Source organism: Camelus bactrianus, chromosome 12 (genome assembly GCF_048773025.1).
Source record: "Camelus bactrianus isolate YW-2024 breed Bactrian camel chromosome 12, ASM4877302v1, whole genome shotgun sequence".
NCBI classification, from domain to species: domain Eukaryota; kingdom Metazoa; phylum Chordata; class Mammalia; order Artiodactyla; family Camelidae; genus Camelus; species Camelus bactrianus.
The window spans coordinates 16,282,568-16,310,230 of NC_133550.1; the positions used below are offsets into that span (position 1 = coordinate 16,282,568).

The following is a 27,663-nucleotide window of genomic DNA, read 5'->3' on the forward strand; positions in this document are numbered from 1 at the left end:
GGAGGGTCTCAGTGTTAGTAGAACCCAATAACATCAACAAAGGTTCACTTCCAGGAGGAAATCATCCAAACCTTAGTGGGAACAGCTGAGATCTGGTCTGAAATTTGGCAGATAGCACAGGCAAGAGCAGTCAAAACATTGGGCTTGAAAAATTCATAGGAACAAAAGTGACAGTCTTGAGAAGTGCCACGTTAAGGAGAAAGAGGTACTTTGTAAAATAAAGTCATTGTTCCTTGGAGACAGTAGTAACTGGTGGTAAGTACTTCACCGGAATAAAGAATAAGAGAATCAGAAGTCTGACTACAAAGTACTTTATAATTAAGAAAACTGCTCTTCACTATAACAACAGAAGAGGGAGCACTTGAGCTGACAAGCCAAGACAGGTCCTCAAAACCCTCTTCATTCTTTCTGAAAGATTCATCCATAAAAGCCAACCCAGAAAAATCCAACATATTCCCACAAAATAACAATAACAACAAAAAAATCAGTATCCATACAAAATTATAAGCAAAACAAGCAAAAAACAGAAACAAGACTCACAAATTTTGACAGATGAAAATATACCAAAAAATAAAAAAAGGCTGTCCAGCAGAAACCAAGACTTAACTACAAGGTATGTAAGTATAGTGGATCCTGTGGTATGCTCTCCAGACACAGCCTTCAGGACTGAAGCACTCATACCCCAAGTTGCTAGAATGTTGGTGGCTGAATCCTTCTCTAGGAGTTTCCTTTAGCCAAAGGAAACTCCCTTACCCAAGGTCTAACCCTCTCTCCAGGGTCCACCTTCATCCAATGACAAGATAAAGAGAGCCTTGCCTCAAGGAGGAACAATACTGAAGAACTATTCCGACTTCAAAGCTCCTCATGGTTTGGGCTGAGATCTTTGTTGTGACTGCTCACAGTCAGTGGTGTGCTGGAGCTGGCTCCTCCTGGCTTGTGAGAGCCAATTAACATTTTTAGGAATTTCGCAAGTAGGTTGTTAAACATAGCCATTACTAAAACTTAAAATTAAATAAACTATATTTAAAACCAAGCTAATAAATATTCAATACTCATTACTTCCTAATTATTTTACTAAATTTATTATTATCTATGCTCCTGAGGTTATATCTATTGTATCTGTGCATTTCTCCCCAGACCCATGTTCAGTGACATCATAATGGTAGCTTAAAATTGGCCATGATGAAAGTATTTACATGCTGGAAAGTGCTACAAATCAGGGCTTTTTTTACCCCTTGAGAACTGGTTGTTAAACATTCACCCGCATACCACTAATTGCAGTTCAGCTCCTCCTTTTGTCCAATCCTCCTTCCTTAACGTTGTCACAGTGTTGATCCCAAAGGTACCCTCCAGTAAACTTCATGCACACAAATCTCTGTCTGAGAGTCTGTGTCCCAGGGAATGCAACCTGAAATAACAAAAGGAACAGCTAGGACCAAATATACCATATAGGACATAGAGGATGGAAATAAAAGCAAAGAAAAATGAAAGAGATTAAAAAGATCAAAAAGAAAGTAATATAGAAATCAGACAAACACCATCCCACATACATACTTCTGTATGTCTAGATGAAGAAAATCAAAATAATGGAATAGAATTAATATTTACAACTATAATTCAAAAACACTTTTCTTGGGGGTGGAGTGTGGAGAAGACCTGAATCTACATATTGAAAGAGCACACCACATACCAAGTAAATAGAGCCAAATTGGTCAACTCAGATTTATCCCAGAAAATTATTATACTTTAATACAAAGGAAAAAAAATTACTTGTGCTTCCCGACAGGAAGACCAAGTCATTTTCTAAGGACAGAAAACCAGTCCGGCATCAGAGTTCTCAGCAACATTCAAACCCAGAAAATAGTAAAGCAACATCTACAATATAATCAAGGGAAAGGAATGTGCACCAAGGGTTTTAAATGCAGACAAGCTGTCCCATAAATAGCAAGGCTATAGAGAAAAGGTTTCAGTATGAAAAACATCTGGGACTATTATACCCGTAAGTCCTTGGTTGGACAAACCACCCAACTAAGAGAGGACTGAGAAATCTTCAGCAAAGATACTGGTGGTGTGCACTGAACTGAATATATTATCTATATATCTAAGACTAAAACAAAAGTGGGAATAAGAATAGTATATAAATTTTATATGCTCTGACAATGTACTCATAACTAAAAAAAAAAAAAAGAGAAAAAGTAGAATAATCTCACTGATTGTCTAACAGGTTAAAAGGAGGAGTTAAAGAATGTCATTTAAAACCAACAACTGAATGTTATCAACCAAAACATATTTAGGAGGATAAGAACAAATATTAAGAAAAATAATATTACTAATTAAAATTGGATGATGGAGGGCACACAGGAGAGAGAAGAAGGTGGTTTCAAGTTCTTTCATTATTGCTCCAAGCAGGAAACTAATAGTCGATGTGTAAAGAAAAAGAGGACCAAGATATTATATGAGTATTTGTATAAAGGGAATCATTAGAACAAAAATATAAATATTCTTAAATATCAAGAGAAATACAAACAAAACAAAGAGCAAAAGAAACAGAACACACAGTTTTCTGGAAGACCATGGATTGTTTTGTATTTATAAAGATGACATATTTGAGATCAAACATATCAGTTGTATCTGTCTGTCTGTCTATGTAGGCTTAAATCACTTACAAGAAGAAAAAGATTTTCAGATTGACTTATAAAATAGAAACTAATTCTGGGCTTTATATAAGAGAGCCTAAAATAAAAGAATGAACAAAGATGTGCTGGGTAAATGCAAATTTAAAACAGCAAGGGTTATCATTTTCATATCAGACAAGGTAACATTCAAGCAAAAAACCATTAAATGAAATAAAGAAGGCCACTTCATAGGTGCTAAAAGCTACAATTCACTATGAAGATACAATAGTCATGAATATCTATGCAACAAGAAATACAGCAACAACTTTTGTAAAGTAGTAACTAGAGAAGTTTGAAGAAATAAACAGAAAAATGCTAATAATTAATGGATATCTCTCAGTCCAAGACAGTTCAAAGAAATAATAACAAAAAAAGTAAGAATTTAAGAGAACTAAACAATATTGGTCAGCTTATCTATAAGATAAGTAAAAGGTTTATCAAAGCTTTTATTGCAAAATATTACATGATGGTATGTCAGTTATCTGTTGCTGCTAACAACCTCCAAAATTCAATGGCTTAAAACAACACATATATATTATCTCACAATTTCTGTGGGTCAGGAGTTCAATAGCAGTTTAGCTGGCTGGTTCTGGCTCAAGGTCTTTCATGAGGTTGCAGTCAAGATTTTGGCTGGGGCTGCAGTCATCTCAAAGCCTGACTAGGGCTGGAGGACCAGCTTTCAAATTGGCTCACTCACATAGTTGTTGGCTAAGGCCATATGGATCTCCCCATAGAGCCTCTAAGTATCCTTATGGCATGGTAGCTGACATCCCAGAACCAATGATCCAAGAGAGACAGAAAGGATGAAGCCACAATCCCTTTTTATGACCTACTCTCAAAAGTGTCACACTGTCATTTCTGCTACATTCTATTCATTAGAAACAAGTCCTAAGGTACTGCCCAAGTTCAAGAGGAAGGGCGCTACCTTTTGAAGGGAAGAGTATCAAAGAATTTGTGAATTATATTTTAAAACCACCACAGATGGTATACTAAAAGTAAAAATTTGGATCGTTTTTCTAATAAAATAAAAAATTGACCTTTAAATATATAGTCTGCTGTCAATGCCTAGATAACAGAAGCGTCTTAAATCATGAAAATATTCTACACAAGAGCCTGTTAAATTTTGAGTCTTACATTCACAGTAGTCATTCAGTAGGCATAAGAAAGAAAGAGAAGATTAAAAGGTTATGGCAAGAAAAACACAGAAACTATGTTTGGTCAGCATGACTCACTAATGGGAATGTTCCAACATTATCTGACTTGTTTGGAAGAAAAAAAAGACCTTTTAAGGATGGTGCAATTTAAGATTTTGGACTAGGTCCTGCTTGAGTTTAAAGGGCTTTGCCTTGATCAAGAGCCTCAAGCAGAGGACAAAGTAAGAGGATAATCATAATGTATTAGGTCTTTCTTGTATGTAAGTGGTGATTATCTCCAACTAGGATAAAAGCTACTTATGAAGGACCAGATCTTTTCTTCCTTTCTTTTCCATCTGCTTTAGCTGTCAATAAATGAACTACCTAACTGAAATCAAGATAAAGAAATATGGTCAGTCTTCAAGTACTAATTTATAATTACAAGAGTGCTGAAACTAAAGCCCTGGCTCCCAATTCTGCTAGGTAAATGAGCTAATTGAAGTTCATAGTTCTAATTCATCTTCTATTTAAAAACTCTGATTTACCAGATCCTGGCATTGTCTAATACTTAAAATCAATTAAGCAACCCTAAAACACAATTCTATACTTCTCTAATAAACTTTATTTAAAAAAATTGCTCAATGAAAGGAGCTAAATTGAGCACATCTGGGACTTCTTTCACGGTAAAGAATCTGTAGATCATTATTGAGAACCAACCAGCCAGAATTCAATTATCACAAACTTCCATCACATTTAAATGATTGAAATATTTGCTTTCTAGATGAGGTCAGTTCCCATAAGGCTATGACCTGAATGAGATTGCTGACATTTTCTCACTCCTTGGGAAGGCATTTTATGTATTTATTCCAACATGCTTTAATCTTACACTATTCCACATAATCCTCTTACCCAGTGGACCTAGTTCTGGGTGTTCCTTCAGTGTTCAGATCTGGAAAATGTTAACGTTTCTGAAAATTACAATAACTAAAATTTTTCATTTCTTTTAATCCACTTTTCCCAGTTTATTTACAAAGATAGAATATTTTAGGACCAATTTAAGACACATATGGTATGAGAGAATAACATGCCTGAGGTCTACTACACAGAGAAAATAATCTAAGGTAAATCATCTAATCTCTTTTTGCTTCAATTTCCAATTTCTAAAGTGGTAACAGTAATACTCAATCTAAATCATTGGGTTACAATAAGCAATGAATGACTTAATTGCCTGAGTTCATTTTAACAAAATCTACAGAACTCAAATTGTATGTTTTAGTGCAGGGGTTGGCAACCTATAATCTGTGGGTCAAATCTGGCCCATGGCCTAATTTGTATGGTTCACAAGCTAAAATAGTTTTTACATGTTTAAAGAATTATAAATAAATTTATAGGTTAATAAGGGAGATTTTAGCAAGGATACTTAATCCAAATTTGGGGTGTCAGAGGAAGTTTTCCAAAGGAATGACCTCTAGGATGGGGCTAAATGAGGAAGAAGATTTAATCAAGTGAAATAGGGTAAGAAAAAGTATTCCAGTTCAAGAGACTATCATGAAAACATTCAGAAGCCACATACAGTATTGTGGCTTGAAGATCTAAAGGTCAGAAGAGCTGGGACCTACCCTGCAGGGAAGTAAGAGTGAAGGTAGAGTACTAAGAGATGAGGCTAGAGATATAAATAGGCTTCAGGCCATGTTGAGGGTTTTAGATTTTACACAGAGGATAAAGAGAAGTCCTGAATGGATTTTAAGCTGGGGAGTAACAATAAAATTTTCATTTTAGAGCATGTACTCTATTGGCATAGAGAATGGACTGGAGGGGACAAGACGGAAGACGAGACATAATGAAGCTGGCTAATGCAGTTGTGCATACCTTAATCCAGGTGAGAGATGGAAGGTATGGTACCAATTGGTACCAGGTGGAATGTATTGTACCAATTATTGAGTTACTGTCTCTCAGCTCCAAATCCTTCTATTCTCTGCTTTGTGGTGCTGTTTATATTAGGACTTTACTGAACACGTAATTTATCTTGATGTGAGTAGGACAGTATTTCCTGTTTTTCCATATGAATAGCCAATAATCCCAACACTCTTTACTGAATAACTCATCAGTCAGTGATCTGAAATGTCATCTTGAATCATATATTAAATTAATCCTTATAGGTTGAGATCTGTTATTAGGCCCTATATTCTGTTTCATTGATTTATCCATCCTAGTACCAATAATACTATACAGTGTATTAATTACCACAACTTTTAGAATCAATTTATCAAGTTCCTAGAAAAATACTGTTGGTCTTTTGATTGGATTGCATTGAATTTATAGATCAATTTGGAAAAATGAATATCTTGATATTGCATCTTCCTACATGTGAATATGGTATATTTCTCTGTTCATTTATATTTTCTTCAATGTTTTTCAATAAAATTTAAAATTCCTTCTCATATATATATTTTTTTGTTAGATTTATTCCTACATACTTTATTTTTAATGTTACTGTATATGGCATTTTAAATTCTTTCTCATCACTTGTGGCTGAAGCCTGGAAATGCATTTGATCCTTTTTTAAAAAATTTTACTTTTTTATTGAAGTAGTCAGTTACAATGTGTCAATTTCTGGTGTACAGCACAATGTCCCAGTCACGCATATACATATATATATATATATATATATATATATATATATATATATATATATATGATCTTGTATTGATCTTATATTAAGCTATCTTGCTAAACTCAATTATTATCTAATAACTTGTGGTTATATATTTGGAGGTTGCTAATGAAGATAAGTATAGTACTGTTCAATGTTTCTTCCCTTTCAATTCTTACATCTCTTATTTCTTTTCCTTGACTTACTCCCCTGACTAGGATTTTCTGCTGATTAGAAGTGGTGATAGTAGACATCCTTATCTTCCTGGTTTTAGAGAGAATCCTTCTAGTTTTCATGATGGAAATGATTTTCCTTTAAGTTTTTTGTAGATTTCCATTAACAAATTAGGAAAGTTTCCTTTTCAGTTTGCTGAGAGTTTTTATCATGAACGGGTACTGAATTCAAATGCACATCCTATCTCTACTGAGATGACCATAGCTTTTCCTCTTCCGAATCTGTTAATATGGTAATTTACATTGATAGTTTGTTTTGTTTGGAATGTTAAGCCACCTTTGCATTCCTGGAATAAACCCAACTACATAATGTATATTATCTATTCAATACACTGCTAAATACAGTTTACTAAAAATTTATTTAGAATTTTTATCAGATTGGCCTTTTTCTTTCTCTTCCTATCTTATTTTGGTATCAACACTATCATGGTCTTATGGAAGGAGTTGGAGAATATTTCCACTTTTTCTATTTCTTGAAATGTTTACGTAAGATTTAAATGATCTAGTCTCTGAAAATCTGGAAGAACACCTAAATAAAGCCATCTAGGTCAGAAACTTCAGCTATAAACTGAATTTCTTTAATGGTGCTTTCAGCAGCAAGTACTAGAATATCCATGTAACAATGGCTTAAACAATAAAGACATTTAATTATTTCTTCTAACTATAGAACTCTTTCCCGAAAAGAGTGTAAATGACTGAGCATTTTTCTTACTTTTGATGGTGCTGCATCTGAGTGATACTTTAACAGAAAGTACAAAAAAGAGTTTGTACATACATCTGAGCAGGCTCAAATTAATGCATGAAAAAAAGGGAGCAGAATAAAGAATGAGCTTTTGGAAATCAACCAATCAATGAAATATTATTTGATAGGTGTTATAGTCTAAGTTAAATATACTACATATATATGAATATGTTTTATATATAGAATCAGAGAGAATGCTGTGTATTTTTATGCCTGAGATAGATCCAATGCATCATGTAACAGAATTTTTGTACATGCCAAAAAACAGAATTAGAGACTTTGAGTCTTAATCTTAGTTTGCCTTCCTTGTGACTTAAGTATGAGGTCTAAAGCTTGTACTTTTTATATTCTCAAGGCCTAATACAGTGCATAAACAGTATAGAAAGCCTAATCTCATTTTGTTCTTCATTAGAATGGCAGTAGTGATACAGACATAACAGAAGTTAGTGTAATCAGTCTGAGAGTGTTTTTGCATTTTGGCAGATATTCTCAAAATAAAAATTGATAATTTTTCTGCAATATTCCCAAAATACATAAGATACATAACTGAAGATCTGTTGTGTGCTAATAGGGATGTGGAGACCTTCCCAGTAAATAGCCAGAGCATTTTGAAAAGATTTTTCCTACTTTTAGGAATGACATTAATTGTGAAAGGGCAGGTGTGTTGGGAAGCAGGGAGGAGTAATCTGAAGCAACTTAAATTAGACAGTACCACTGTCTCTTTCATAGGATAAAGGTAGGAGGAGATGAAGAGGGCCAGAATCTGGTAATTTAAGGTAACAGACACTAATAATAAGCGTCTTTGAATGTAAAAGCTGAAGCAAGAGAGGACATAATTAAATTACATGAGGACAAAGAAGGATAGAGAAAGACTAAAAGGTGCTCTCAGGTCAGCCTTCCACTACAGCTGGGTACTGTTCTCACAGAATTCCCTAGAGAGTCTTCTACCATCAAGTGACATTTGAGGTATTAAACATGTGAGATGGGATTGGACACCTTGAGCATATGATCCTTAAGGGGCTGACAGTGTACACTTCCTGCTGAACTAGTTTCTTATCCTAGATCCCCAGCTCATCTGTTCTCCTGTTCTCCAGTACTTTTCAAACTTGTATCATTCTGTTACAAAAAGAAAGAGGAAGAACCAATGGATCAGCTTTGGCTGTGGGGTATGCAGTTTACCTCCAGAAAACTTTTCAGTCTATATGAGGAAGGTACTGGGAGAAGTGGGAAAGGAATCTGACATTTACTGAATGTGAAAATATATGCTAAGCAGAGTACTAGGTCATTTAATTTAATACTCATGACAGCACCGTCACCCAAGTATTATTATTATTGCCAAGGAAAAAGCTGAGACTTAGCAAAGTTAAGAAACTTGCGTCCTGACTCATGTTAAGAAGTCAAAGAGATGAAGGGGGGGAAGGTATAGCTCAAGTGGTAGAGCATATGCTTAGAATGCATGAGGTCCTGTGTTCAATCCCCAGTACCTCCACTAAGAAAAATTATTAAATAAGTAAATCTTATTACTCCCCTCCTCCAAGGTCAAGAGGTATAAACTATCAGGTATAAAATAAGCTGTATGAGGATGTATTGTACAACACGGGGGATACGGCCAATATTTTATAACACTATAAATGGAGTATAACCTTTAAAATTTGTTAATTACTATATTGTATACCTGTAACACATAATATTGTACATCAACTATACTTCAATTTTTAAAATGATATTATAAAATATTTTTTTTGAAAAAGTCAAAGAGGTAAAATGCAAATATAGTTTGACTCCAAAACTTACGGTTATTTCACGAGAGCAAGGAGGGATCCCTCCCAGTCGAGTATTAAGTTCTGGGTGTTTCCCTCCTTGGTAAGGCATCATCTCCCTGGCTCTGTAACATTTCTACAACAGAGTGACTTTTTACTGAAACAATTTAACACTCTGCAAACTAAGAATCTGACAAAAAATCCCAATGGTTTATGAAGTTCAGTAATATTAGTGTATATGTATTTAAAATCCTAAAAGAGTGAAAGGAAGTACATTAATCCTGCCAACAATAAGTTTTTAAAAAAGGAAAATGACTTCCTCTTTCATTTATTGGAATTGCTTGGAAGCAGAAGTCAGGAAATCCCCTTCCTTGATTTGTAGTATTTATGTTGCTGTTATCCACAAGGAACAGATTTGTTCTGTTTTATTCTTTGTTTGAAATTTTCAATATTTTTTTCATTTTTCCTTAATGGATCATAGTTTGCGTTATTTTAAAGATTTTTACATGACAAGAGTTTATCTATTTCCTTTTTTACATTCTGAGAAAATAAAGCTATTAGCAAACAAAAATTGCCTAATTACTTTTTGTTCATAAAAAAAATGTACATTCCCTACAATGATAACTTACTATACTAGAAATTGCTTATGTGAAAATATCTTTGGTACATATATATATTTCCAGTTAGAGTAACAGATGTTTGGGAAGAACGCAAATTGTTCACATGTATCTGACTCAGCCCTTTTTATAATATCCAAGAATAACTTCAGAATAGTTTTCACCAAAGTAAAATAAAGCACCTTTAGGATTTTCTGTGTATAGTATCATGTTGTCTGCAAGCAGTGACAGCTTTACTTCTTCCTTTCCAATTTAAATTCCTTTTATTTCTTTTTCTTATCTGATAATACACAATGGAGAAAAGACAGTCTCTTCAGCAAGTGATGCCTGAAACACTGGACAGCTACATGTAAAAGAATGAAATTAGAACATTTTCTCATACCGTACACAAAAATAAACTCAAAATGGATTAAAGACCTAAATATAAGACTGGAAACCATAAAACTCATACAAGAAAACACAGTAAGAACATTCTTTAACATAAATCACAACAATGTATCTTTGAATCTGTCTCTTAAGGCAAAGGAAACAAGAATAAAAATAAATAAATGGAACCTAATTAAACTTAAAGGTTTTTGCACAGCAAAGGAAACCATCCAGATAAAATAGAAAAGACAACCTAATGAATGGGAGAAAATATTTGCAAATTATATGACCGATAAGGGGTTAATATCCAAAATATGTAAACAGATTATACAACTCAATATCAAAAATCAAACAGTCTGATCAAAAAATAGATAGGAGACACAAATAAACACTTTCCAAAGAAGACATACAAATGACCAACACACATGAAAAGATGCTCAACATCACTATCAGAGAAATGCAAATCAAAGCCACAATGAGACAACACTTCACACCCGTCAGAACGGCTATCATCAAAAAGACCATAAACAACAAAAGTTAGTGAGGGTGTGAAGAAAAGGGAACACTAGTACACTGTTGTTAGGAATGTAAATTGGTGAGAAACAGTATGGAGATTCCTTAACTAAAAATCGAGTTACCATATGATCCAGCAATCCCACTGCTGGGCATATATCCAGAGAAAACTCTAGTTGGAGAAGATACATGCACCCCAATGTTCCTAGGAGCATTATTTACAATAGCCAAGATATGGAAGCAACCTAAGTGTCCATCAACAGATGAATGGATAAAGAAGATATTACACACACACACACACACACACACACAATGGAATGCTACTCAGCTATAACAAAGAATGAAATTTCACCATTCACAACAACATGGATAGACTTGGAGGTATCATGCTTAGTGAAATAAGTCAGAGAAAGACAAATACTCTATGTTATCACTTATATATGGAATCTTAAAAATAAAACAAACTAATGAATAAAAAAGAAACAGATTCAGATTATAGAGAAAAAACTAGTGGTTACCAGTGAGAAGAGGGAGGAGTGAGGGGCAAGATAGGGGATTAAGAGGTACAAACTGCTATGTATAAAATAAATAAGCTACTGGGATATACTGTACAGCACAGGCAATATAGCCAATATTTTATAATGACTATTGATGGAGTATAACTTTTCAAAATTGTGAATCACTATGTTCTACACCTGAAACTTATATCGTAAATCAACTATACCTCAATTAAAAACTAAAATAAAAGATATGACAACTAAAACAAAAACAACCCCCCCACACACACAAACTTCTGCTTTTTTGAGAGACACTGGTAAGTAAAATTAAGAAACAAGCCATAGACTGGGGGAAAATACTTTCAAAGCACGTATCTAATAAAAGACTTACATCCAGAATATAGAAACAATTTTTGTGACTCAATAATAAGACAAATAATCCATTAAAATGGGCAAAATATTTGAACAAATACTCCACCAACAAAGATATATGAAATGCAAATAAACAATACCATTAGTTATTAGGGAAATGTAAATTAACCACAATGATATATCACTACACCCTAGAATAACTAAAATTAAAAAGACCAACAATACCAAGAACAGTGGAGGATGGGGAGCAACTAGAACTCAAATACATTGCTGGTGGGAATGTAAAATATTACATTCACTTTGGAAATGTCTGGCAGTTTTTTAGAAAATTAAATGCACCCACTCCTAAGCAATTGCACTTCTAAGTATTTACTCAAGAGAAATGAAAACAGATGTCCATATGAACTGGTATATAACTGGTATGTAAATGTTTATAGCAGCTTTATTCATAATAGCCCAAAACTAGAAACAACCCAAATGTCCATCAACTGGTGAATCAATAAATTGTGATATATCCATACAATGAACTATACTACTTAGTATTAAAACGGAATTAATTTCTGATACAGCATGGATAATCTCAAAAGCATTATGTTAAGTGAAAGTAGACAGAGACAGACACAAAAGACCATACTATTATATGAAATTCTGGTAAAGTCAAAATGATCATGATAGAAAACAGATCAGTGGTTGCCTGGGGCAGGGGTAAGAGATTAGGGAAGGAGACTGATGGCAAAGGGGCACAAGGGAACATTTGACAGTGATAAGACTTATATATCTGGATTGTCATGGTAGTTACACTGCTGTACACATTTGTCAAAAACACATTGAAATGTATACTTAAAACTGATGAATCTTAATGTACTTAAAACATACCTCAGTGAAGCTGATTTTTTTTAATGGTCCTCTTCATGAGAATCAGATATTTAGATTAGATATAAGAGATTTCTGATCATGGGACACTATTAAAGATTTCCTTTTCATGACAGTTTTTTTTTTAATGACAGTTTTTAAGAATGAGGAAGAAAAGGCCATTGATTGAACTAAAACAGATTTTTTGAGGCAAAGAGTAAATGATACACATATATATTATATATGACACATATTATATATTATTTAATATGTAGTAAATATTACCTAATTTTAAAAGTATGCAGAAGTATCCTATAATGAAAAAGAATATGAAAAGGAATATATGTATGTACGTGGATGACTTAAAAATTATGCTGTACACCAGAAGTTAATGCAACATTGTAAACTGACTATACTTCAATTTAAAAAATAAAAAAGATTTTTTAAAAAGAACATGAAAAAGAATAGTAAATAAATAAATAAAAGTATGTAAATAAGAACCACAACATTTCTCAACTTAAATCTTCATTCTTCCTTTAAGATTTAGAAAAAATACTCTGGAAGTTTAATTTTTCTTTTTCTTTTTCTTTTTAACACTTTTTATTGATTTATAATCATTTTACAATGTTGTGTCATAATTTTTCATATATAGATATAAGAATGATTCCTATGGGCCTACCCAAAAAGGCAAATTTATATAATAGTTTAATATTCATATATAAAGCTTTTAAGTTCAATTAAATCAGTATATCATATGACCACAAATTCTTTTTACCTTTTTTTAAAGATGTTTCCCCTGCTTCTCTCTATACCTAATCAAAAATAATAGTCATTCCTAGAAAATAATGCATAGTATACTAAGACCTCTGTTGTTTTTTACTTTATTCATTCTCTTATGGCAATCTCATCCTTCCCAGGGTCACTCTTACCATCTATATGCTAATGATTTTGATCTATATAGCTCAGAGGCAGATCCAAAGTTTTCTGAGAACTAAATCTTATGCAATTGCAAAATTAAGAAAATTAAACTTAACACAATTTCAGAAAATTAATATAACTCTTTAAATGTATAATTCTTTGCAAAAGAGACCTGAAGATTAACTTCAGCAGCTTCACAGCAAATCTACCTCTGCTATAACTATATCTTAAAAGTCAGATATTTCTCTTAGTGACTATGGAACTATCCTCTAGTTGCCTACTGGACATCTCTACTTTTTTTTTAATTGAAGTATTGTTGATTTACAATGTTGTGTTAATTTTTGGTGTACAGCACAGTGATTCAATTTTATATATATATATATATATTCCTTTATATATATAATATATATATATATTCCTTTTCATATTCTTTTTCATTATAGGCTATTACAAGCTGTTGAATATAGTTCCCTGTGCTATACAGTAGGACCGTGTTGTTTATCTATTTTATATATTTGTATGTTTGTATCTGCAAATCCCAAACTCCTAATTTAGCCTTCTTCTCCTTTACCCTTTGATAACCGTAAGTTTGTTTTCAGTATCTGTGGGTCTGTTTCTGTTTTGTAAATAAGTTCATTTGTGTCATTTAGATTCCACATATAAGCGGTATCATATGGTATTTGTCTTTCTCTTTCTGACTTACTTCACTTAGCATGGCCCCTGTGCAAGGATGACACACAAATTCATGAAGCATTAAAAAAAAAAATCCCCTAGTGCTTGGCACTGTACATAGCATATAGTAGGCACTCAGTAATACTTATTGAATCAAAAAATGAATGACTTTTACTTAGAAGTATGAATGAAGTTAAGGGAAACAAGACAAAAATTGTATTTATGCAATGGAAGATAAGTATACCAGTGAACAAGTGCCAGGAGGGACTGTAGAAAAATAACCACAACAAATGAACTAGGAGGAAAATGAACAAAGGATCTGAACTGAAAGGAAAGCAATTCACAGCAAAGAAACCCAAATGTGCAGTAAGCATGAAAAAAGATATTCTCATTATCAATTAGACAAGTACAAATTAAACCAGTGATATTGTCATTCCATATTCATCAAATTGTCAAAGATTTAAGTCTGTCGAGAAATAAAATCTCACACTGTAGATGGAAGGATAAACTGAAGACATATACCTAGCAATTCTATCGTACAAGTATAAAGATGTCCTAACATTGTTTATGAAAAAAAAAAGGAAATAATCTAATAAAATATATAGCAGTGGTATATATGTCAATGGAATACTTCAAAATATTTACAAATGAATTACAGTTGAATATATGAATATGGCTAGTCCCCCACAATAAAGAATAAATAATTAATGTCAATGGTGGAAATGTTGAGAAATCCGGAGTGAAGAAACAAAGGACTCAATACAGGAGAAAAGCAAAGGGTAACGGTATGATCATTTGATGACCTCAATCTGCTAACTCTTTTCCAAATAAACATCTCACCTTACTTAAGTTCATTAAATGAAACTTCTTTTAGCTTTAGCAGTGAATAATGCTATTGACTGCAATAGTGCTTTTTTTTTCTCTTTTTGAGTGGTTACAGGGATTGTAAAATTGTTGTGTTTACATTATTATCTATAAATTCCTGAAAACAATTCAAATTAATTTTATGTCTTAAAATTTTACTTAAATGATACAATTCCCCTCCACCAGCTATCCATGGTAATGTTAGTTCTTCATAAGGTCAAGGAGATGGTACTAATAAATCAAAATAATTTGAAATGTTTTGTTTCTTTTTTAAATAAGTTTTTAAATTGAAGTATAGTCGACTTACTATGTTGTGTTAATTTCTGGTGTACAGCATAATGATTCAGTTATACATATATATTCCTTTTCATATTCTATTACAAGCTATTACAAGATATTGAATACAGCTTTCCATGCTGTACAGTAAGACCTTGTTGTTTATCTATTTTATATATAGTAGTTAGTATCTGCAAATCCCAAACTCCCAATTTATCCCTCTACCCACTTTGTACCCCTGGTAACCATAAGTTCGTTTTCTAGGTCTCTGAGTCTGTTTCTGTTTTGTAAAAAAGTTTATTTGTGTCATTTTTTTAGATTCCACATATGAGTGATATCATATGGTATAAAATGCTTTGTTTCTAATAAAAGACACTTTTTAGTAACAAATTCCTAGGCAGAGCTTCAAATTTATTTTTATTAAATAGAATGTTTTTAAACTTACGTGACTTAAATCTTTGACATGAGATTCATGCCTTCTAATACCAATTTAAAATTTTCTAAATCTCTTATAATATTTATATATATTTACTTTGAGTATTAATTGATCTTTACTGCAATGCGATTGAAAATATTTTTAAAAATCTTCAAGAATATATACATCATTAAAGCAAGGTCTTGCAAGAAATTGTTAGCTAATCTATTTGCCAAGCTAGAATAAAAAGAATAAGAAAAATGCATGTATAATGAAGGATATGCCTGACATACAGCAGTGGCAATTTGTAAACGACATGCCACTCATCTTAACCTCAGTACTTAACAAGTTTTAATAATCTCAATTTCGAGTTCTTTAGCTACACTTTCTAACTCAATTTAATTTTTTATTGGATTGGTGGTAAACAATAAATTTTTATCCAGAATACTTTTAAATGGTTAACTTATTTTATTTCAGACACTGAGTCGCAGTTGATAACTTAGTGTCAAATAATGACTTCAGGAAAATTTTCTAACAAATTTGTGGCTACTCCAGACTTCCTTCCCATGATTGTACAAGCACCATTATAATAAAATGCAATTAAGTTTGCTTTCAAATATTATCAAAGCCACAATCATTTAAAGGAGACAACAATGTACTAGAAATACACTCTGCTGTGGCTGACACCAATTCTTTTAAAGCCACAAATACAATTACCAATACAGAAATTGATTCAACTGAGTTAAATAAATTGCTAGGTGCTTTTCTTTAAAAGTGTAGATGCCTGATCAATTACAGTACATATTTGATATTCCCTTTTATAATATTCTTAACTACCATTATGTAATTTCCTTTGCAATTTGGTCAGCTGTTCTTGTTGCACTGTATCATGCATGTAAACAATTGCCTGTGTCTGCTCCATTTTCTTCTTTTAATTTTATTGCTCCCCTCACTATCAGATAAAGGCCTATTATGTTTTACTTAACTGTGAAGAGTATTAAAAACTTCTGGGTATTGATATTTTTATTATTTAGTTTATACACTAAGTTGGAAATTGATTCATTAGTTGATTCTTTTAACAAATCTTGAAGTTTAGTACAGTCTTCAGGAAAATCATGTTCCCTAATTTTTTTTTTCCAGAAAAATTTGCCTAGTAGTTTCATTAGTACCATTTGGGGTTACTAAATATGCCCTCCATTCCTTGGATCCATGGACATGCCTTTCTTTTGTCCCTCCTTAATGCTGAACTATCAAACAATTCTTACATTCTAGTTTACATTCTTTCATTTCAAGCAATTTGCACTGCTTTGAAAACATAAACACTTGTCTTTCATTCCAACAATCTGGAAGCACAAGGTTATCTATTTCCTTTGCTGAACGTGGTAGTGTTTCTTCAATGACTAGTTGTTCAAAAACTTTGCAGTTTGTTTCCATTACCTTAGGTATCCCACAATTTTAACTCCTATCATTTACTGTGTCTGTTTTAAACTTCTTCACATTAAAAAAACTTAATAAGTCACTGTTACTTTAGCTTTTTAGGGATCTGAATCTGAAACATAATTTTATGTTAGTAAAATTCACAATACTACTTGGAGGTTAACATTAAATTTTTGTTAATAATTCTAATATAATTTTAGAAATGGCATAAATTTTATTTTTAATTAAAATTTTTTACTACATTGTAATTAGCTAAACCAGTATTTTGTACCCTGCTTATAAATGTATAGTTGGGTAAAAATGTCATACATGGTATTCTTAGGTTTTGGCTTTAATTTTTTAATGCAAATTTCTAAGAATATGCTAATATTTGGTTTCATCTTAAAGATTTAGCATGTAATATTTTCATTATTTTATAAATAATAAGTATGCATCTGTGTTTTCATACATATTATATACCTATGTCATATACATTAGCATATATCTAGGTATGCATATATAGTCAATATTCTGAATATGAGTCAAAATTTCTATGTCTGTTTTACATCAATTGGATTTTCTTTTTTAACCTTCTGACCCTCTTCACCCATTTCTCTCCCTTTCCCAACCCTGGCAACCACCAATCTGTTCTCTGTATCTATGAACTTTTTTTTTTGTTTTTTAAGATTCCACATATAAGAGAGATCATAAAGTATTTATCTTTCTCTGACTTATTTCACTTAGCATAATGCCCTCAAGTTCCATCCACATTGCAGCAAATGGCAAGATGTCATTCTTTTTTATGGCTGAATAATATTTCACTGCATATATACCACCTTTTCTTTATCCATTCATCCACTGATAGACACTTAGGTTATTTCCATATTTTGGCTCATAAATAATGCTTCAATTAACATGGGGTGCATGTACCTTTCTGAGTTAGTGGTTTCATTTTCTTTGGATAAATACCCCAAGGTGGAATTTGCTGTATCATATGGTAGGTCTACTTTTAATTTTTTGAGGAAACTCCATACTGTTTTCCACAGTGGCTGTACCGATGTACATTCCTACTAACAGTGCACAAGGGTTCCCCTTTCCCACACTTGTTATTTTTTGTATTTTTGATAATAGACATTCTAATACTGTGAAGTGATATCTCATTGTGGTTTTGATTTGCACTTCTCTAATGATAAATGATGTTAAGCATCTTTTCACGTACCTGTTTACCACCTGTATGTCTTCTATTGGAAAATGTCTATTCAAACCTTCTATCCATTTTTTAATTCATTTTTTTTTTTTTTTTGCTGTTGAGTTGTATGAGTTCTTTATATACTTTGGATGTTGGCTCCTTATCAGATATATGATTTGCAAACATTACCTCCCAGTTAGTAGGTTATCTTTTCGTTTATGGTCTCCTTTGCTGTGGAAAAGCTTTTTAATATGATGTAGTCCCACTTACTTTTTGCTTTTGATGTCAGATTCAAAAAATCATCATCAGACCTATGTCAAGGAGCTTACCACTATGTTTTCTTCCAGGAATTTAATAGTTTCAGGTTTTATATTCAAGTCTTTAATCCCTGTGAGTTAATTTTTGTTTATGGTGTAAGAGAGTGATCCAGTTTCCCCAACACCATGTATTGAAGAGACCATCCTTTCCCTATTAAATATTCTTGGTTCCTTTGTCATAAATTAATTGACCATGGGTCAATGTATGGGTTTATTTCTGGGCTCTCTATTCTGTTCCATTGATCTATGTGTCTGTTTTTAGGACAATGCCATACTGTTTTAAAACATAGTTTAAATAAAGTTGGGGAGCATAACACCTCCAGCTTTGTTTTTCTTTCTCAATATTACTTGGCTATTCAGGATTTTTTTTTTTTTAAGGGGGTGTTCCATTCAAATTTTAGGATTATTTGTTCTATTTCTTTGAAAAATGCCATTAGGATTTCGGTAAGGGTTGCACTGAATCTGTAGATTGCTTTGGGTTGAATGGACATTTTAACAATATGGATTCTTCCAATCCATGAGCATGGACTATCTTTCCATTTATTTGTGTCCTCTTCCATTTCTTTCATTTCGTATAGTTTTCAATCTATAGGTCTTTCACTCTCCTTAATTAAATTTATTCATAGGTATTTTATTCTTTCTGATGAAGTTGTAAGTAGGATTATTTTCCTCATTTCTTTCTTATAGTTCACTGCTAGTGTATAGAAACACAACAGACATTTGTGTATTGATTTTGTATCCTGCAATTTAACTGAATTCATTTTTTAGTTCTAACAGTTTTTTACATGGAGACTTAAGCATGAATTTTAAAATATTTACTGTGCTTTTTGGTCTATACCTATACCTACTTGCTATTTGAATATCTACTATCAGTTTTAATTCTTTTTCCAACAGAATTTCACAAAATCAGACTACAACTAAATCCTTGATTACTATTTGATTCAGCAAGAAAGATGTTCACATCACTGCCAAAAAAGTGTAGTTCAGACATGGATGTTGGTTGATATTTTTGTTTAATTAACTAGTAAGACAAAAGCAAAACAGTGAAGAAGTATATTGGAACTTAATTCATTTATCACTGTCATGAGCAACTTCTTTACTGAATTGGATAATAGGTTTTGACTACTGCAAGAATACTTCCTCAATTTTTTGTGCTATTCACAATGTCAAGGCCACAGATGTGATACATCATTAAGTTTAATTCTGCATTATTATTTTCTCCACCAGCATACTGCTTGTTTTTGTAAATAAAGCTTTATTAGAACATGGCCACGCCCACTTTTAATATAAGAGTTGAGCAGCTGTGACAAAGACCATATGTACTGGAAAGCCTTAAATATTTACTGACTGGCTGTTTACAGAAAAAAAATTGCAGACAACTGGTCTAGAAAACCAACAAAACAATAAGCCAAGCCTTGATTTGTAGCATTTGCCATTTTCCATGGTGTAAATACTCCTGTTGTAGCCAATTTCATACTACAAATGTGACATACAAACGTTGAGAAGGAATGCATACAATGTTATATAGTATTTCTGTCAGAGATAAAATAGACAACCTTAAAATGAAATCTTTAAAAAAGTGTTTTGAGTACTTATTACCTGTTTTTAACATGTATTAATTTATTTAATTTGACTTTTAACTGGTTATGCTTAACAACTGGATCATAAAATCCCCCCAAATTTAGCAATGAGCCTTGCAAAGTGGTAAAAGCCAACTGTGGTGTACTACTAGCTCTATTTTTAAAAGGACACTAAGGGAGGCTGTGGGAGAACAAGTAGTAATTTGCCTAATTGGTAAGTAGTTGAGTCAAGGTTCAAACTAGGTTCAGAATTCTGACCCAAGTTAGGCTTCCTAGTCTTCTTAGTGGAGAACAAGGGCCTTTACTGGCTCGGTTAAAAAAAAAAAGGGGGGGGGGGCGCGAGGGCACATATTAAGGGAATTCCAAATGCAACGGAATGCATTTTCTGGAGTACCATCTTATATATTTGCTAGGAGTCTACCGAAACTCCCAGGCAGCATGGAAACATGAGTCTTGATGCTTGATACCTATTCAGGATCAGTCTGGGCTGGGTATTGGAAGGAATAAGGGAACAACTGATTGGTCCATCTATCATCTGCTGCTGGAAATTTATTAGAAATTTTCCTTAACTGGTTTAGGAAGTGTAAATACAAGCATTTACTACCACGAGCCCCTTATAGTACTTATCAAGCTACATAAATTCGGGAAAGCTTCAGAAAACTTGTAGTCTGAAACCTTACCACACTTGGGGTGCAGGTAAAGGAAAGGACACTATGAAAGGGCACTCAGGCAGCTGCCCGTATCTGAGGTAAAATTTGTGGGCAGGATGGCCAGGTGCTAGGCCTCTTGACGAACTCTAAACCTTTAGAGCACAGTTCCAAGTGCAGGAATAACAATGGCTAGACTAATGGAAAACTCGGAGACATGTCCTTGTCCAACCCTTTCATCTTGACACGAAGAAACTCAGCTCTAGTGAGGTAAAGCGACTTGCACGCCAAGCGGTCGAAAGAGGAAAGATTTCCAGCTCTTTCCACTACACCACACGGCCTCCTCTAGAAGACCCTCCCTGCACAGAACTTACCCAGAAAGCACCAGGAACCTGGCTGGGGACAGGCCTACACTTGAACTTAGGAGAAACGTCCTAGTCTCTCCTGAGTTAGAAGGTTGAAACCAAAGTACAGGAGCACAAACTCTAGGCGGTGAAGGAGACTGGCTTCCTCAGAGAACAAAGTACAGAGTCAGACACCGCCCCTGGAAAAAGCTGCCACGCCCCTCACAACGCCAACACCGCGCGCGGCGGAGCAACGCGAGCCGCCGCGTGGGCAGGGCACGCAGCCGGCGGCGCGCACGTTCGCCCCGAGGCCGCACGGGAGGCGAGCGGGCGTGCGCGCCCCCGTGGCTGTGGGCGGGGTGCGGGGTGCGGGGCGGGGCTCTGAGCCGGACCGGGGCGGGGCCGCAAGGAGCTGTAGGTGCTGCTGGTAGGTCGCGACAGGTGCGCGAAGCAGAGCGCAAGGGACCCGTGGCAGGGCTGGTAGCAACGCAGAGAAAAGACCGCTTTTAGTCAGGTAAGGGTCTTCTTTCTCCACATCCTCCACAGCTGGAGAGTACGCAGAGACCCTCCACACCCTCTTTCTCCTGCGACTTCTGGGGTGAGGGAAACACCGGGACCGTGAACCCTTCCCCCTCCAGAAAGCGGGTGGAGGAGCTGCTGATCCTCTGCCCTTTTCTCACTTCTGGGTACTGCGCTGGGGTTGGGAGTAATTATGTAGAGCGGAGCCTTTGCTCCCTGAGGGCGGGAGCTGCTAGGACTCCGTCCTTTTCCACCAGGAGCACTCTTTTCTAACTATATACTTTTTTTGGTGTGGAGGAAGGTGGCAGTTCATGAACATTCAGAATAGTCTCTCAGGGAAATATTCTGATAATTCAACTGGTCTTTTCCATTCTTTATTTTCAGCCATTCTTTCCCTCTTTGATTTTTCTCCCCTTCCATTCTGCCAACGGAACTCTTAAAGATACACCCTTTTGAGGTATGTTGAGACTATAGCAGTCCTTGCAGCTAGATGTGTCACCCTGGAATCGCTATCGTGTATATATCGCTACCACCTGTTAGTGCGTAGGGTTATTATAAGGTAATTGTACACCCCTGGCTACACCTACTAAGCTTGAAGTTGTAGGTGCTAGGAGTGAACTATCTGGCACTGTTCCTTACGTCCTTACTGGGGCTTACAATCCTGGTGAGAGATATTTGAACTACTATTGTCTTTCACTTAATTCTAGCTTTCAGAAGTCTGCCTAATCCAGATGGTTCTAATGGCTTGATTTTTCAAGTTAGTCAGAGATACTGAGTCATCAGCTTTTAAGACAATGACCCTTTAAAAGGGTAGAGGTCTTCTTTTGCGTTAGGTATTCTTTCTTTTGCTCTTCATTTAAGTGATTAAATGGATTAATTTTCATCTGCATACTACTAATACTGTCCACAAATGGTAAATATTTTATGAACCATGTGATAACACATTCTTCTGAGGTCTGAAGTAGACACAAAAGAAGATGACCCTGAACAAGCATTTCCTAAATTCCTGTGGAGTTATATCCTGAAATGAAGGATGATTATGTTTTAGGTAGACCTTCTAAAAGGTATGTGTGCTTATTTATTTCCTTTCTTTGCATTGATAGAACAACACATACATGGTATCAGGTAATCATTTTAAGAACTCATTTCATTTTTTGGACAAAACATTTATTGAGTGCCCCTTGTATTGTCAGTCCTGTGGATTCAAAATTTTAAATGTTCTTACTCTAAAAGATGAGCTTAAAATCAAATGGGTTAGGAAGGTCAATAGATACAACTTAGAGTGTTAGTGAGGTCAGTGCTGTCTAGAGATCAGCCCAGAGTGCTGTAGGACCATAGACAATACGGCTTTGAAAAAAAAAAAATTCCCTCTTCTACTTTTCCTTAAAAACAAAACAAAATAATAACAAAACAAAAACCTTTGAGCAATAGTGAGTGATTCTCTTTAGTCCATGTATTTGTATCACTCATATTCTTTACTTTGTGTTCTGCCAACATTATGGCTTTTAGATAATGGAATTAGGACTTGTCATTATTTCTGAGCAGGTCAGTAAATAATTGGTGGAGCTATTTTCACAGTTCTGTACTGGGCCTGGAAGTGTCGTTATTGTTAGCATGTAGTCCCTGAACTCTAGAGCCTCTGGGAAGAGAATAGTGTATTGGCAACATTAGCAAAGCAGTACCATTTTGTAAAAATTGTTCCATTGTATAACTTTGTTTGACTTGATACATTCAAGTTTTGTTTCAAGTTCTGGTTAAAGGTGGGCCAAATTTTAACCTTCTAATAATTCAAATAACAATAAGAAGAGAAAGCTTCAAAAATGAAAACAATTCTATTAACAGCACATCTTGATGGCAAAGGACACTTTTTCTTGCTAAGGTGCCCTCGAAATGTCTTTCTCTTTCTTTCTGTCTTTCTTGAGCAGGGAATACGGTGGGTAAATGGGTGGAGGAGGAATGGGTCAGAAATGTTTGAAGATTCTTTGCAGAGTTTTAATGATCTGAAGTCTTGAGTGCTCTTCATAAAACTGCAGCTGTTTATTAACTGCCTACTGTGTGCCAGTGTTGTAATATCAGAGGATGCACATGATATAGTCCCTTCTATATGGTTATGTTTTTCATTTTTAAAATAGAGACTTTGAGTTAGTAATACAGATGATGGTTGTTTCATTTGGCAGTTTGAGCCATAGTACTTGATGAACACATTTCTTGAAATTGCTTACCTCCTTTCTTTCTGTTTACACTCTAGGAAAGTGGTCCCACCAGGAGTTTTTGGAAAGGCAGTAGGTATTTGCATGTATTTTGTGTAGGTACAATAAGTTTGTTGTTTACTTATAATGTTTTCAAGTACAATTTTAATTATTGTTCCTATTAAGGTTTCAGATACCTTGCCTGGATTTCCTCTGGTATTTTTCAACAATTAATTTAGAATCTCTGTACCAGAAAGTTTCATCAAAGATATATACACAACACAGACACAAAAGAATGTTTAGAGTCTGGGAGATCTTTAAACCTCGTTGCCATAAAAGACAACCTCACTACAAATTGGGAGAATTTGTCATTATGTTGATGGCAAAACTAGTTTTCAGGCATTCTTAATTCCATACACTCAGAAATAGGTGACTTGCATTGGGATTAGAATTGTACTCTTTCTGCAGTTAGGAAAATGTGTGAGTTGGTTTCTAAGTCAGGAATTTTCATAAGAAAAGACTTTAAAAAAATTTGCTATAGTCTTTCACTGTATGTTTTTTGATGGGAAGTTACAGTACTTTATTTTGGTTTGTGTACAGTAATCTCCAGGTTATGTTAAATTACTTAACACAGATTCTCAAGATTCTTTAGTAACAAATGAGTGGTTGTAAATTGAGTAGTTCTACTTAATGGTTGTGGAATTGAGATTCCATGGTAAATGGTACTCTTGGTAGGCCCATACTGATATGTTTATTCTGTGGCTGGATCCAAAGTCCTTGAGGCTCAGTCAAGCTATTGTGCTAAAGCAGACCTCTTTTCATAAAAAGGAAGAGGCTTGACCCAACAAGAAATCTCTTTTTTAACATGTCAGTGATTTCTTTATATTTGAAAATGTTTCTAGAGACTTTACATGTCTAGTTATAAGAAGTTAACATGATAACTATGAAATTTTACATTCCCTTTATTTTTTTGTAAAGAATTTCTCAGTATTACTCTGAAAGTAAGAACTTTTATTGTTAGGAAAAAAATCAAGACAACTTTTTTGTACTTCTGATAACAAGCATGGAGCTATTTTTTTCCCTTATTATGCTATATACTGTACTTTACAATCCCTCAAACATGTTTTTTCTTTCATACCAAAGTATTGCCAATTTTTGTTTCATTACCCATAGATTAGTAATCCTGATATACTTTTAGTTGATCTTAAATTTCCACAATCTTTTTTTTTCCTACAAACTGAAATTTAAGCAAATAATTTAAGCCCAGGATTTCTTTTCCTCGGGTCGATTTTTATGAACAGGTAACTTTTGCTCAGATTTGGCTTCCACCTCCAGCATGAGAGGAAACCAATCTATCCATGCATACATTGGGAAACCCAATGATTTCCCTCTAATGGCCCTGTCACTGTCCTCCTCCTCATCACTGGGCAACATTTGACCAAGGGGACAACTTTTCTGATTCTTCCCTTCATGTGGCTTTCTTTTATTGTGCCTCCATTTAGCCTTTTTTTTTTTTTTTTTTTAATGGACATACTGGGAATTGAACCCAGGACCTCATGAATGCTTATGTGACTTTCTTAATGTGACCCTACCTGGTTCTCCATCTTCTCATCTAAACACTTCCTTCCATGCTCCTTCACTAACTCATAGTCTTTTTGTCCCTTAAATGTGTGTGTTCACCATGACCGTGCCCAGCATCCTGTTCTCCTTGCACTCCTACTCTGACAACACCATCTGTCCCCTCCGTGATTTCAACTAATCTCCATGTGAGTGATTTACAAATTAATCTTTTTTCATGTTGTGTATGTAATTCTTGTTTTATTTTCACATGTACAAACATAACATACCCATTTAGAAAATAAGAATTATATATACTAATTATAGAACACCTGAGAAAAAATAAATTATGAAGAAGACAAAATATTCCATAATCTGTTCCAGAGAGAAGTGCTATTTGGTGTATTTCTTTCAGTCTTTTTTTTCTCTCTTTGATACACACAAACACACTCACATAAACACACAGGTAATTGGGTTTAATTGGGTTCATATTATTATAGTAGATAGAGTTTTGAATCTGTTTTTCCACTTTACATCATGATTTTCCACAGCGTCAGAATTACTTGAAAACAATTTTAATGGATGGTTAATACCCTGGTAAAATTTTAACTGCACTTGAGTGTTTTGATTTTTACAACATTATTAATAAGTGAAAAAGAAAAAATTTATGCATAAATCCTTGTATGCATATTTGTACAAATTGCTTATTTTATCCTTAGGTTGGATTCTCAGAAGTATCATTACTGGGTCAAAGGGCATGAAAATTAAAAAATACTGCTGTCAAATTGCTTTCTTGGAAAGACTAGATTAATATTCTCATCTGCAATGATTGTGAGTGCCCATCTAGTGCATTCTTTGTAATGCTGAATCTTATTTTTTATCTTTACTAATTTGATATGCAAAAGTGATTTAATTTATATTTCTTTAATTACTAGTGAGAGTGAACATTTTTCATATCTTCATTTTCATTTCTGTGAATTTTCTTTTGGTTAATCTCTTCCTATTTTTATTTGGGTCTTAACATTTTAATTATGGGTTTTTCTTGTTTGTTTGTTTGGAGTTCTTTCATTTATTTCAGGCTTTGGGGGAAGGGGTACAGGTTTTTATTAGGCCAAACTGAATGAGTAGAGTGATAAAGTGGAAAGTGTATAAAGTTGAAATTGCGGTGTTTTAAATGTCCATTGTTTTGAGAATCCAGGGCTTGCGATGGATGGAGCAGCACTGCAAAATGAAAAGGGTGCTGGTTTGAGAGTCAGGGTTCTCAACTTGATGCTGGGAACCAAGCACTTAGGTGATCTTGGGCAAGTCACTCAACCTCTCTGAGCCTCATCTGTAAAATGAGAGGGTTCAGCTTTTGATCCCAAAGTCCATTAAACCTGTACGCTGAAAGGATGACTTATGAGCCACTGCTCACTAGACATTGTGGAATCATTTTCTATCCCATCCCTAACCCTTCACCCATTTTAGATATATGGAGTCTAAGGAAAGACTGGATGCAGTAAAGGCAGTTTCCCTGGGAGTAGCAAAGCTTAACGGAGCTTGGAGGCAATTTAATATGTTTGTGCCCTCTGGAAAATAAAAGTTGCAAAGATTGGTATTTTGAGGCACTCCTGTAGATTGACACTTGGAAACCTGGTAAAGTACTACAAAAGAGCCTCTGTGATCTATGCCGCAAAGCCCCATCGTCTCTAGTGCATGTAAAGCAAGTCTCATTTTATGACAAGACATTTTAAGCTGCCAAGCCAAGTTATTTAGTAACTTCCACTATTCCGTACAGAAACTATTCTTAGTGTTTTTTTTTCTTTGTGATTTGTATAAACTCTTCATTTTAAGAATATTGATTCTTTGTTCTGTGGTCAAATGTTCGGTTATTTGCCTTTTAATTTTGAATACAGTATATTATTACTCATCTATAGATCTTTTTCCTTGGGGTTTCGTTTGTTGCTTTTATGTTTAGAAGTCTTTTGCCATCCAGAGATGAGTTAAGTATTCACTTTGATTTCCTTCTAATTTTTATGGTTTTACTTTTTATATTCTTCAATTTGTCTTGAATCTACTTTGGAGTACCTCGCCAGTATGTTTAGTGCCTTTGCTTGTCTTTGGAGCTCCAGATCCATATTTCCAGCACCTGGTAGACCACGTGGATAGTCCCTCTGCACCAGGTACCTGCAGCCACCTAGTTTCCCTGAGGACAAAGCTTGAAAGTTGCCCTTTCTTCTCCCACACTTAATCACCAAGTTTGGTTGATTTTACCCCAACAGTGATAATGGCTCTTTTGTCAGTCTTCTAATTCAAATCCCCCTTTTTTGCTAGAGTCCTTGAGCAGTCCTTAGAGTGGACTTTTGTT

At 34.3% G+C, this 27,663-nt stretch overlaps 1 protein-coding gene, 1 long non-coding RNA gene, 1 other non-coding gene and 1 pseudogene across 4 annotated transcripts in view; 2 read left to right on the forward strand and 2 right to left on the reverse strand.

Moving 5' to 3' along the window:
* LOC141579384 (uncharacterized) overlaps nt 1–21,350 on the reverse strand; it is an 89,207-nt gene extending 67,857 nt beyond the window's left edge. The window contains exons 1-2 of the long non-coding RNA XR_012510602.1: nt 21,082–21,350; nt 1,270–1,408 (exon numbers count right to left, since the gene is read on the reverse strand). This is a non-coding gene — a long non-coding RNA (uncharacterized LOC141579384). The remainder of the gene's footprint in view (nt 1–1,269; nt 1,409–21,081) is intronic.
* Nucleotides 8,852–8,925, forward strand: TRNAS-AGA (transfer RNA serine (anticodon AGA)). Its single transcript has one exon. It is a non-coding gene; the product is annotated as a tRNA-Ser (tRNA).
* On the reverse strand, nt 16,064–16,992 carry LOC141579480 (E3 SUMO-protein ligase KIAA1586-like; annotated as a pseudogene).
* Nucleotides 21,351–21,423: 73 nt separating the features above from the next.
* Nucleotides 21,424–27,663, forward strand: part of LIMA1 (LIM domain and actin binding 1) — a 71,062-nt gene continuing 64,822 nt past the window's right edge. For both annotated transcript variants that reach the window (XM_045523513.2, XM_010964276.3), the window contains exon 1: nt 21,424–21,565. The gene's annotated coding sequence lies outside the window, so the exon portion shown is untranslated. The remainder of the gene's footprint in view (nt 21,566–27,663) is intronic.